The 13,192-nt window shown below is 40.0% G+C and overlaps 1 protein-coding gene across 3 annotated transcripts in view; it reads right to left on the bottom strand.

Annotated features, from left to right (window-relative positions):
• SLC39A8 (solute carrier family 39 member 8) overlaps positions 1-13,192 on the bottom strand; it is a 65,330-nt gene that overhangs the window by 43,615 nt on the left and 8,523 nt on the right. The gene's annotated exons all lie outside the window — the stretch shown is intronic.

Raw genomic sequence — 13,192 nt, 5'->3', positions numbered from 1 at the left:
GAAAGAAAGAAAGAAAGAAAGAAAGAAAGAAAGAAAGAAAGAAAGAATTTCATCAATAATACAAAATGACAGAAAAAGAATACACTATTGTGAAGAGACAAGGAAAAATTTATCCAAAGGCACTCCAAAAGCTCTCTCTAGAGAATTCCTGTTTCAGCCTAGGCTTCCCTAAAGCTAGTGAGTAATCTAGGATTCTCAAAAAACAAGAAATCAGCAAAATCACTAATGTGAATTAAAAGTCAGTCTGTGACATTCAGAAAAATGAGACTTAATCTGCATTCCCAAAAGCTGGGTGAGGAGGGGAGGAGGGGGAATCAGAGTAGCTCTAAAATATAAGCTCATCATTTTTATATCATATCCTTTTGGCAGTCCGGTAAAGCTTTTGGACCCTTCAGAGAATTATGTTTTTAAATTAATAAAATAAAATACATAAAATTACAAAGGAAACTAGCTATATTGAAATAAGTTGTTGTCTAAATATTTTTTTTAACTAAGCTAACCTATACCAGGTTAAAAAAAAAAAAAAACCTATCTAATAGTGGCCTAGGGAAATTCAAGCAGCACACCTAAAAGAAATTCCATACACTCAGTCTCTTCTCATTCAGGAAGACCCAGGTCAGACCCTGGCAAGATGGACCACCGCCAACAAATCTTCACTTGGCTAAACTGATTATCATGAAATTGTGGCCTGATGCTAATGTTTTGCCTTGTTGCTTCATCAAGATCTATTGCTAAAGAATCCTGAGACCCTCTGGAACAAATGAAAGAATAATTGTGAAATTCTTTGTAATTGTAAAATGCCTGTCCAAGCACTATAAATCTTATCGATGATAATGATGGTGATGGTGATGGTTAGTAAGAAATGTGTGAGCAAGGAAACTGGGAACAACCAGCCAAGTTGGTAGATCAGTGCGAAAGAATCAGGAAAGCAAGAGTTCAAATCCTGTGTCAGATATTTATTAGCTGAGGGAGTCTCAAGGAGTCACAATATCTCTAGCCTCAGTTTCTCCATCTGCAAAATGGGGATAACAAAAGCCTCCACCTCATAGGGTTGTGAATAAATGAGATAACATATATAGTACTTCTAAAAAATTAAAGTGCAAAATACTAATTAGCATTATTATTATTATTTAAGTGACTACAACGTGTCAGGTACTATGAAAGTGCTAGGGATACAAAAGGAAAAAAAAAAGGCAAAAGACAATTTCTGCCCAGGAGGAAGTCCCAATCTAATGAGGGAGGAAACAAGCAAATAAATATATGCAAACAAGTTCTATATCAGATTAGAAATGAGAGGGATTGGGAAAGGCTTCTCAAGGAAGATAAGGACTTTAGTTGGGACTAAAAGGAAGCCAGTAGGCAAAGAGGCAAAGCAGGAAGAGCATTCCAGGGAAAGTGACAACCCCCAAAATGCCCAGAGCCAAAAGGTGGCTGGTCTAGAAGAGCTGGAAGGCCGGAGACACTGGGTGCTAGCACTCAAATACAGCTATTAGGCAAGAGAGATAAGATTTGTTCTGAATACAATCTGTTAGGTATCTGATTGTAAATTAGAGCAGGGATTACTAGAACAGTTACTGATCCAGCCCAAGACGATTTAGTGCTCCTGGAGAAGCTATCTGCATAAGCATGGTCAGGTAAACAAACTCAAAGACTTTCTAAAGACCTTCCATTCCACAGACTAGGGAGAAACTAGTTCTGTGGAAAAAGCAGTGGAAGCTTCCTGGGGAAACAACTTCAGAGTCAGAAGTCAGGCTCTCTTAAATCAAATGTTTGTCCCAGTTAAAACACAATATGCTGCTGGTTCCTGGTAATCCAGGAATCTTGTGACTGAGAATAAACAAGAGAGGTGTCATCAACAAGTATACATTAATCACTTACTATATGCCACTCACTCTATGCTAGTGGCAAAGACAAAAAGGAAAGTCCTGGGAGGGGAGGTTCAATAGACAAGTGACCATTAGGGGAAAGTTTTGGTTTACTAGCCACAGGAGCTGTGAGTGAAGTTTTCATAGGATGATTAGCATTTGTCCATCACAAGGAAGGTGCTTAATAAATATCTGGTGATTGATTGACAGTGTGCCTTTCTAGGCTGAAGACACTTGTCCCAATGACACCACCATAACTCAGGGAGGGCGGGAGGAGAGTCTGCATAAGACCTATGTTACCATGTTACTGCATCCCATTTGAAAAAAATTGTCTTTGTCAAAATGGGCTACAATCTATCATCTAAAATATTCATTATTAAACCCCATAATGATGCACACAGCATTTGGGTACACATCTTCACTGGGAAGGAAACCACAGGCTATAAAATGTCACTCACTGACAGCTCTCTCATCAGCAAAGGGGAGTGAGAAGATTATTTCTTTTTTTAAAAACCCTGATGACAGAATGTGAGGCCAGTAGTACCCAGTTAAGTCCATAAGGCGGCAGCAGCAAGTTCGGGAGTAAATTAGTGATATGGCTAAGACTATCTCATTCTGGTTTACTGATGATATTTATCCTGAAAATGTCATTCATCATCAAGCAGCACCACCTTACAACTATTATTTTCATGCTTTAGGCTTCAACCTACTTTGACTTCCTGCTACGATTTAAACAAAAACCTGATTTAAACTCTTATTTAAACAAAACTTGAGCAATAGACATAAGAAAGAAATTGTCTGAGAAAGAATAACAATAAATATCTAACAAAGCAAAGTTCTAATAAAATATGTTTGACCAACAGGGGAGTGAGCACCATGACTGGACTTGTAAGTTCAACAACAAAAGCAGAAGCAGAAAATTATAGCTAAGGAAATTCAAGTCAATTTCCTTATGAGAATAGCCCTTCTCCTGTAAAACAAACAGTGAGGTTTTCAGGGAAGAAGTGCCCAAAGATTCCTCATGAGGACTGCAGCTCTGTCCAAATAAAACCTCAGAATTTCACCATCTCAGTTACCTTTACAATTAAACTCTTCACTATGTCCCTCCTCCAGTGGACCTTTCACTGCAGCTAAGGAGTGGATGAGTAGGAGGGTAAGGAACAACTCTGGAACCAATGAGTCACCTTTATTTTCTTTGTAAAAATTCAAATCAACTAGAATTTAGTAAGCACCTAATATGTGCCACAACACTAGGCTGTAATACTACGAAGACAAAAACATAACAATTCCTTCTTTCAAGGAACTCTTGGGGCAGAAATTAAATGTAAGTAATTAAGTAGAAAAATTAAACTGAGGCAGCTAGGTAGCACAGTGGATAGAGTGCCAGGCCTTGAGTCAGTAAAACCAGAGTTCAAATCCAGCCTCAGCACTTACTAGTTGTGTGATCCTAAGCAAGTGTAATGGGAATGTAAATTTGTAAGATCTTCCCTGCCCCTATGCTAAAGTGCACCAGGAGCCTGGGGTGGGAGGTTTGTTTTTCAGTAGATACTTCTTGATTGGCCAGTGAGTCAATAAGGTTGTTACATTCTCTGAGCCAGGAGAAGGCTATATAAGCCCTGATGTGTAGCTTTGTTTGAGGGCTCACTTTGAGAAGTGTTCTGTGATTTGATATGGATTCTGGGAAGCCGTTGTCCAGAGCCCCCCGGCTTTGAAAAACCCAGATGTTGATTTGGTATGGATGTAATGGTTGGACAGTTTGGAAAGCTGTCTACTTGATCTGTTTCTGTCTTGATACTTCTGCCTGTATACTTTGAAGTTCGGGGTGCTGACCTTTTTCCCCTGAATAAGGTAAACGATATACATTTGACTGACTAAAGTAAGCAAAGCAGATCCAAGAACCTGTATGGGCAGCCACCCTGAGGATGTTTGGGGTGCTTGCTGCTACAGCAAGTCACTTAAACCTGTGTGCCTCAGTTCCCTCATCTGTCAAATGAGATGGAGAAGGAAATGGCAAACCACTCCAGTAACCCCAAATGGAGTCACAAAGAATCAGACATGACTGAAAATTACTCAACAAAAAGAAAACTAAATACAAAATCCAGACAAAGGAATTTCTTGGGGGACACCGGCAACTGCACTGGGATAGGCTTCTTATAGGAGACAGACTTTTGATTGGAGGTTTTAAAGGAAGTTCTAAAAGGTTGAGTTGGGAACAAAGTATTCCAAGAGTAAGGAAGAGACCATTAAAAGACACAGAGACAAAAGTTGGACTGTCATGTATAGAAAATGGACTATACTAGGAAGGAAAGTAATGTATAATCAGGCTAAAAAGGAAGACAAGCCAGACTGTGAAGGTCTGTAAGAGGTAGAATTGGTGATTCATCCCTGGGAGTTCTTTATCTGAGCTCTGTGGACTTGTCTTTTTTATTTTTTTTTAATATTTTGATAACTATTTCAATATAATTGGTTTCCTCTGTGATCCTGTGTTTTGTTTTATGTATTTTAAACATGATTTTGAGGAGTCCATAAGCTTCATCTGACTGCCAAGGAGATCCATGACACAAGGAAAATGGAGATCTCCTGTCCTAGAAGCAAAGAAGAAACCATTGGAGCTATTCAAGAGTTCAGATCTGGAATTTGGGGAAATCAATATGGTAGTTGAGTGGAGACTGATTAGAGAGGAAAGCACAGACAGGGTAACCAAATAGGACAATACTCTATGGTCCAGGGGAGAGGCAATGAGGGCCAAAATTAGGACAATGGCTTTGTGAGTAGAGAGAAGAGGGTAGGTGTGAGATACACTGGGGAGGAAGAATCAACAATACTTGGTAATTGTTTGAATCTGGGGAAGGAGGCAATCTGGGCTAAGTGACTTGCCCAGGGTCACACAGCTAATAAGTGTCTGAGGCCATAGTCGAACTCAGATCATCCCGAATCGAAGGACAGTGCTCTAGCCACTGTGTCATCTAGCTGCTGGTGATATTTAACTATAAGATCTTGGTTTAAAATGCTGGGGAGGTATGATTGGAAATATCCAGTAGGCAAATAGAGATGGAAGAGAGAAACTAGGACTGAAAAAAAAAAAAATATATATATATATATACACACACATATATATATATGTGTGTGTGCACATGTACATCTATTGATATCAATACATCTATATATTGATCTATACACACACACACACACACACACACCTAGCTGTCTTCTACATAGACATGACAGTTGAATCATTGGGAATTGATACAATCACCAAGAGAGAAGGGGAAAAAAGTAAAGAATATATTCCTGGAGTACACTCACTTATAAGGGTGAGGAAAGGATGTGGTCAGACCGAGAGGAGAAGATAAAGGCTGTATTATAAAGACACATGGAAGAATCATTATTAAAGTCAAATGAGAAGAAAGAAAAAGAAGAAGAGAAGGCCATAGAATTGGTCATTTATAAATCACTGATAGCCATAGAGAAAGGCCTAGAGTAGGGGTGGGGAACCTGCAGCCTCAAGGTCACAGGTGGCCCTCTAGGTCCTCATGCGCTGCCCTTTGACTGAATCCAAACTTCACAAAACAAATCCCCATAATAAAAGGATTTGCTCTGTAAAACTTGGACTTGGTCAAAAGGCCTCACCCAAAGAACTAGAAGGTCACATGTGGCCCAAGGCCCACAGGTCCCCCACCTCTGGCCTATAGAGATTGAGTGACTTGCTCCTGGCCACATATGTATTAAGTAAAAGAAGCTAAATTTGAACTTGGGTTTTATGACTATAAGTTTGGTGTTCTTTTTATCCCTTCAAACTCACCAAGAAATGAAAGGTCATCCCCACTCAAAGGTTACCACACATTAATTTCTGGAATTTTGTTCCCATGTGGAATGAGATTCAGTAGAAACTAAATTTGATTTAACAGATATTAATTGAAAACCTGGCTCTGTCCAGAGCACTCATCTCCTTACATTTTCATGAACAAGGCCCTCTATCTGTCAGCTCTGGACATCTTCTCTGGCTGTCCCCCATACCTGGAATGCTCTCCCTCTTCATCTCTACCACCTGCCTTTCCCGTATTCCTTTAAGTCTCATCAAAAGTTCCATTTTCTATGGGAAACCTTTCCCAACCACTCGATCCTAATGCCTTCTTTCTCTTATTTCCCACTTGTCCTGTATATAAGTTGCTCGTACACAGTTCTTTGCTTGTTGTCTCCCTTAGATGGTGAGTCCTTTAGGGTAGGGACTGTCTTTTACCTGATTTTATATCCCTAACACTTAGCACAGTGCTTAGCAGTAAGCAAATAGCAAACATTTCTTAAAATGTTTATTGACTGATGGTGTGAGTGCAGATTCAGTGAAGTATAAAACCCATACAACTATCCTTAAGAAGTGTACCCTGGTGGAATACAGGAATAAATCAACTGACAAATGTTTTTATTGTTGTTCATCCTTGTTCTAGAAGAACAAGTACAAAGGAAGAACCTTCCAACAGTATCAGGAAGGTGAGGTCATGGTGTGCAAGTGGATTGGATTTAAGTGAGGAGTGCTGTACAAAGTTCACCAGCCTCACTTTCTCTGAAGCCATCTGAGTCCAGTGGTCAAGTATAGATCAGAACAACTGGAGATGTCCCACAATTAACAATTAAAAAGGAGTGAATGGCAAGTTCTAGACTCTGTTCTTGCCTACACTATCCCTACTGGGAATCACTTTTACTCTCATAGATTCAATTTCTACCTCTATGAAAATAAGCTACAAAATCCATCTATCCAGCTCCATAAAAACAATAGCCCCAAAATAGAGGAACATGAATTTTACTACCAAAGGGACCTTTGAGAAGGACAAATGAGCAGAGGTGCTCGGTACCCTCCTACTCAACCACCTAGGTGTCTCCAAGCCACCAATCAGCTCCCCTGGCAATGAATCTGGCAGCGAGTACTGCCCTTGTACCACCGTTGGACCCCTCTCCTGAATTTAAGCTTCCCTGGCACTTCAAATATCTGCTTCTCAGCTGTGCTCCCACTTCCTTATCAGTATTTTCCCTTGACCCCTCCTCATTTAATATGCTGCTACCCTGGTCCCCCTGGGGGTTCCTCAGAGTAAGACCTGAGTCAGTTTCCTTTCCTTGATCTCTCTAAATTTGCCTCTCTGGATGCCTGTGCTCTTGCGTCTCCCAGGGGTACCACAATTTAAAAGCACCACATTACTGAATTGTTTTCCAAGAATGGTTCTTTTAGTGAGAAGTTCATTAAGGATATTGGTCCTGGTAACTTACACTCCTTGTTGGAAAACAGGGATGAACCAGTGAGGGGTAGAATACAGAGTAACATGGAGACAGAAGACAAAATGTTGTGTAAAGAAAAGAAGCTGGGGTGGGGGGAGAGGGGAACAGGGAAGGAAAAAAAAGGGAAAAAGTTTACATAATTGTTGTGCATTTGAGGGAATAGCAAGTTGGACACGGTAGATTTACAGTTTCACGTGTAATCTTTTTTTTATTGTACTGTGTTATGGAAATATTTGCTTTATTCTGTAGATTGAAAATAAAATTTCCCTTAAACATAAGTTTCACTATTAAAAAAAACTCCCCTAGAGGATTTTCTCTAGACCTCTCTTTAGCCCCAATACATATTGCCATGTGTTATACTTATTTTATGTGTGCAATATATCCCCTAGTAAATTTCTTAAGAGCACGCATTTTTCATTTTATGTTTCTCATTAAAACAGAGCCTTAAACATAAAAAAAGAATGATTGGCCTGGGGTCACTTAGAAGAAAGTGAACCCTTTCCTCCTCCAACTCCAATCCAGTGCAAAATGGGTTGAATGAACAAGGAAGCACAAACAGTTGTAATGTATGAAAAGTAAAAAGCCTAAACAGACATCCTACTTAAGATAAAAGAGGTGAAGACTGAGACAAATGGAATGGATTTTGCCAGAAACTTAGCCCACTCCAAACTAATCATGTTGACTGATTTATTAGAAATTGTTTAGAGAGGAAGATTTATAATCAGTTCTGGGAATTTCTGATGCGAATAATATTCCAATCATTTACCAGAGTTGTAAAACAAGCAGTGTTCCTTGGCATTCTCAGAGTCAAGTTGCTTTTCATCACTGCTTATTCTAGGATCCTTTTCTGGAAAGACCAAAGTGTTTTCCAAGGCTGTCAAGAGAGAAACTAGAAGGATCCCAGATTTTTCTTTCTCAGTGTTTGTTACCTGCTTCCACTGAAACATATGCAATTAAAAGTAATGATGTTGTTAATACCTTTCATCTGAAACTACAGGATTATCGCTAATTGTTTTTTAAATGAAAGAATGGTGATTTTTTTTTAAATAAAAAGTCTAACAATCTAACCAGCTACATGTTTTTTGTCTGAAGTCCACACTGCCCATATCTGGAGAAGCTTATCACCAGAAAATCAGTCACTTGGTGGTGATGCTGATTTTATCATTATTCTTTAAAACAATCTACTAAATCAAAGGGTCTGTTGCATTGTTAGAGGAAGCAACCATACTAGTGAAAATGAATCATAAGTACTTGAAGTCTCAAGTTAAGACTAATTATCGAAATGATTCTAATGTGGAATGCTAGGCATCAAGGGGAAAGTCCAATTCTGAATCAATAGAGGACAAACCTCGACCTTTCTACAGAATTAAGCATAGCTGGCAAATATCTCCTTCTGGATCCACTATCTTCCTCTGCTTTCATGACACCATTTTCTTATAGTTCTACTCACCCTACTATTCCTCCTTCCTGCTCCCCTGTTTTTCCCCCATCTTTCTGCCCAAGTCTGAGTGTCTACCCCAAAGATTGGTCCTAGACTCTGAAGATTGCTTCTACTCTCATACATTCAATTTCCACCTCTCTGAAAATGAGCCACAAAATCCATCAATCCAACTCTTAAGTTCTTCCCCAAGCTCCAGTTCCCAACACCTTAATTTTCTGTTGGATATCTCTACCAGGATTAAAAGGCAGCATTAAGTATTGAATGGAGAGCAAACCTTGGAACTGGATAGTCCTGGGATCAAGTCCTATCTCTGACCTACACTGGTTGTGTGTCACTGGTAAATCACTTAATTTCTCAGCACCCAAGGCAAGACTGTAAGTTGCAGAAAAGGTACTGGTTTGCATTAGTAGAGGAAATGTCCTATGCCAAAAGTTCTCTGTACCAGTGAGATCACTGGTTCATATCTATCCAGATCTCTTCCTGTATGTCTCATAGGCATCTCAAAATTGAAATAATCATACACACACACACACACACACACACAGAGAGAGAGAGAGAGAGAGAGAGAGACAGATGTGCTCCCCCTAGCTTCCAACTTGCTAACCAGAGCAATGCTATCTTCCCACTTTCTCAAGGTCATCACCATGCTAGCTCATAACCATTCAACCTATCGTAATAGCCTAACTGACCTAATAACCTCCAGTTCTTCCCTTCTGCAATCCATCCTTCAATTGCCACCAGCATATTCTTCCTAATTCATAGGTCTGACCATGCTAAATAACCTAGTAGTGTTCAGAAGCAAAGAAGCACTCACCACCCCCAATAAACTCACCTTCCCACATTTCATAATATGAAATTCAAACTAAAATTATAAATCCCCCAATCCACACCATCTTGACCATGTTTAATTTCTTTCTGCTCTCCTCATTCATTTGTTTTCTTCGAGGGGTGGGAAAGATGTTGTTGCTATGGTTATTTTGAGACTAGACCTCCCTATCTTGTCCAAGTAGAAGGGCAGTAGCCATGAGTTTACGTCCTCCTTAGGCATCTTGGAGTCCTCTGCTCCCTTTTCCCAGGGATTCACCATATTGGCGGCAGATTTAGTGTGGATGCCCCATCAGCTTTAACTCTATTACAACTCAGAACTCCTAAACTCAATCAATTCACCATTCCTAGCTTCCCCAGCAGCAGGGACCATGTGAATGTACCACAATGTCCTACTCTCATTCTCATTTGTAAGATGTCACTATAATAATACTACAGAGCAGGGCTGCTTAGCCTATCTTTCATTACCATACCTTTGATTTGTACTCTACCTTAGTAAAAAAAAAAAAAACATGATAGGGACTTTATGGAAGAGAGAGAAACCAGTTGTGAAAACTGGGTGTGACAACATTTGTAAAGCACTCTGCAAACTTTAAATGTCTATGAAAATGTTGACCACCATCACATCATCACTGCTGCTGTTATTGCTGTAAAACAAAGTTCCCTTTCACAAGCCTCTCCTTGCTCCTCATCTCAACCAATCCAACCCACAAAGAGGTCGTTCATTTCTTTTCTTCTATAAGTGGAAAAAAAATTTAAGACTCTTAAGTCTTAAATTCACTTGGCTCCTGAAACAGGGTATTTGGGAATCATTTGGGAACATGCTAACTACTCCCAGGTGTATGAATGTGGGTATACAATGATCTGTAATTTGAAATAGTTAAACTATCTGAAGACAACTGAAGGCACTTTCTCATATTGCTCAGGGTCTATATAACATTTGCTCCCTCTTATTTTTAACCCAGTTGAGTTGTAAGCGATCCCAATGTTAAAAGTTTGCACTGAGGCATTTGCATGGTCACTTGAGCAGAGACCATTCTGGATGACGTCAAACTTAGAAACTCTTATTCTCCTAATACCTTAAACTTGTCTCATTCAGTTTGTGTTACCTTTCCCCAGGGATCAGCACTCCTTCTTAGCAGCAGACTTAGTTTCTGGCTTCATCTGTATACCTTCTTTGAGAAAATGGTTTTTGCTAACACCGATGGTTCCAAAACATGCATGTTTTTTATTTTAAAAAATCAAATCACATAATACAAATCATATTTAGCAAAGGAATCTAGTTTATCAGAATGGACCTTAGAGATCACCTGGTCCAATGCCCTCATTTTACAGGTAAAGAAACTGAGGCCCAAAAATGTGAAATGACCTAATCAAGTTTACAAAATTAATTTGTAACTATCCAGACAAAGTTTGGGCTCCTGGTCCCTGATCCAGTAATCTTTCCAAAATCCTGCACCACCTCCTCCATCAAGATTTTATTCAGGGTTCTTAATGAAGTAGGAAACAATTCATATTAAGTTCTTTCTAACCTCCACAAAAATCACATCCCCTATAGCAACAGCTTCTAAAGGGGATAGAACCAGGATTGCAACTACAGAAAGCACATTAATAACTTCCATTCAGATATAGTCTCTAAACATTATGAGAGAAGGCATAAAATACATTCTAGTGTCTGTAGATCTGCCATCTCAGCAGCCACTCTTCCCTAGTAAGACTTCCTGAATCTGAGGGAGTACTCCCTCACTTTAGAGCCTTTCCGGACAGTTTCTGTTCCCATCTCCTGTCTATATATAAAAATCAGGTATTGCACTGTCAAGATGAAAGCACAGGAGGAAGTAAGACAGAGCAATGTATAGAATGCTGGACCTGGAGTCAGAAAGACGTGAGTTCAAATCCCACTTCGGACACTTAACTAGCTGCCTAACCCCAAGCATTTAACTTCTGTCTGCCTCAATTTCCTCATCTGTAAAATGAAGATAATAACAGCAGTTACCTCTCAGGGCTGTTGTAAGGTTCAAATGAGATATCTGTTAAGTGCTTTGTAAACCTATGTGAATGCTAACTATTATTAATTCTCTCAATTCTCCCATGTCTGTCTGAGTAAGACGAGGTATGCGAAGAATGGTATGAAGGTATGAAGTATGAAGAAGAATGTGAGAAATGGGCTAAAAGACTACTTGGTTAAACACTCATCCAGGGTAGAAGAAGAAATGGTATTTTTGCCATTCCTGAAGACTAGTAATAGGTACTAGCCCTGTGATTTCATTAGTATGGGGAAGTCCCAGGTGAGGAAACTCCCTTCACCAATACCTTCTTTGTAGCTTATCTTGGAGGATGGCCTAGAGCACAAAATGTGAAAGTATGTGCTAAGGAAATCACACAGACAGTAGATATGGGAGGGGGGGAGGACTTCAAGGCCTGCTTTCTCTCATCGAGACCACACTGCCTCTCTTCCTGAGAAATACTGAAGAGAAAGTATAAATTGACCAATGTATCTTTTTGGGAACCTGCATAGAGGGAAAAGCAAAAGTTAGGGTGTGGATGCCTGCTCTCCAGGATTTCAGAGTTCATTTTAGAAATATAATACACTCAAATAATAAGGATTTCTTTATACAAAGACAAAATCTAAAACACAAAACTTAAGTATTATTTATGAAAACAAAAGTCACAAACCTCCGTTTCAGAGGACTGACTGAGACCATACCTCTGTCAGCAATTGTCTCTGGCTGTCTAACACTGTCAGTCATGGCCAGTCGATTGATCGGTGTAGACGATGCCTCCCTGACTAGGACTAGGCTTTACCTGTCATTATCATATCCTATATGGTTGGGCCTGCTTGTAGATAGGAACAGTGATAACAGAGGAATAATAGGTGGATGAAGAGTGGTACCAGACCCTCCCTCCATCTTATCCCTCTTGGCAATCCCCTTCCTCCCTCCAACCAGGGACTTCTGGACTAGCCATGACATAAGTAACATCTAGCAAAAACATGAAGTAAAACATCTATGGATGGACATACAAACAGAAATCATTGGCCCCAGGAAGTGATAAAATTGCTAAAAGAAAGGGTAGAGACAAGAGAGTTCAGGAAAGAGCCTAGGGGAACCCCGCAATTAGGGAGTTTTACTTGAGGGGAAAGGGCAAAGAGAAGAGAGGAGAGAGTCGTTAGAAGAAGCTTATCCTAGGTTAACACTGAGTATTCCCAATACCCTGTGTCCATAGGAGACATCTAAAGCAACAGTCTCCATCTCCAGATTGGACTAAGGAAGAAAGATATGGAACACTCATATATAAGTGGATAGGAGCTGAATGTCCTTTACAACCCTGAGGCTTTCTATAGCAGGATTGCAGCTGGTCCAAGAATCCTCCAGTTCTAGCCTCTAGCCTGATCCAGACCTCTCTTTTGGAGTCCTAGATACAGAAAGACATATAAATGTTGGAGTATCATCATAAAGAGAGTAACTGGACTCATGAGAGTTAATAAAATCAATAAGAGAAAGTATAAAGCAGGAGGGTTCAGCACTGAGCCTTGGAGGACACCACTGTTACAGAGATGGACACAAGCCAATTCAACAAAGGTCACAAAAAAGTCAGATGAGAAAGGAGGGAGAGAGGGGGAGAGGGAGGAAGAGGGAGGGGGAGAGAGGGGGAGAGAGAGAGAGAGAGAGAGAGAGGAGAGAGGGAAGAGAGAGGAGAGAGAGGGAAGAGAGAGGAGAGAGAAGAGAGAAAGGGAAATAGGGAGGGAGAGAGAGAGGGAGGGAGAGAGAGGGAGGGAGAGAGAGGGAGGGAG

This window comes from Petaurus breviceps, unplaced genomic scaffold (assembly GCF_028583685.1).
Source record: "Petaurus breviceps papuanus isolate PSGF00001 unplaced genomic scaffold, PetGlider_PUasm1.0 126, whole genome shotgun sequence".
NCBI lineage: Eukaryota > Metazoa > Chordata > Mammalia > Diprotodontia > Petauridae > Petaurus > Petaurus breviceps.
The sequence above is the reverse complement of the archived record's forward strand: the minus strand, read 5'-3'. Positions and strand labels throughout refer to the sequence as shown.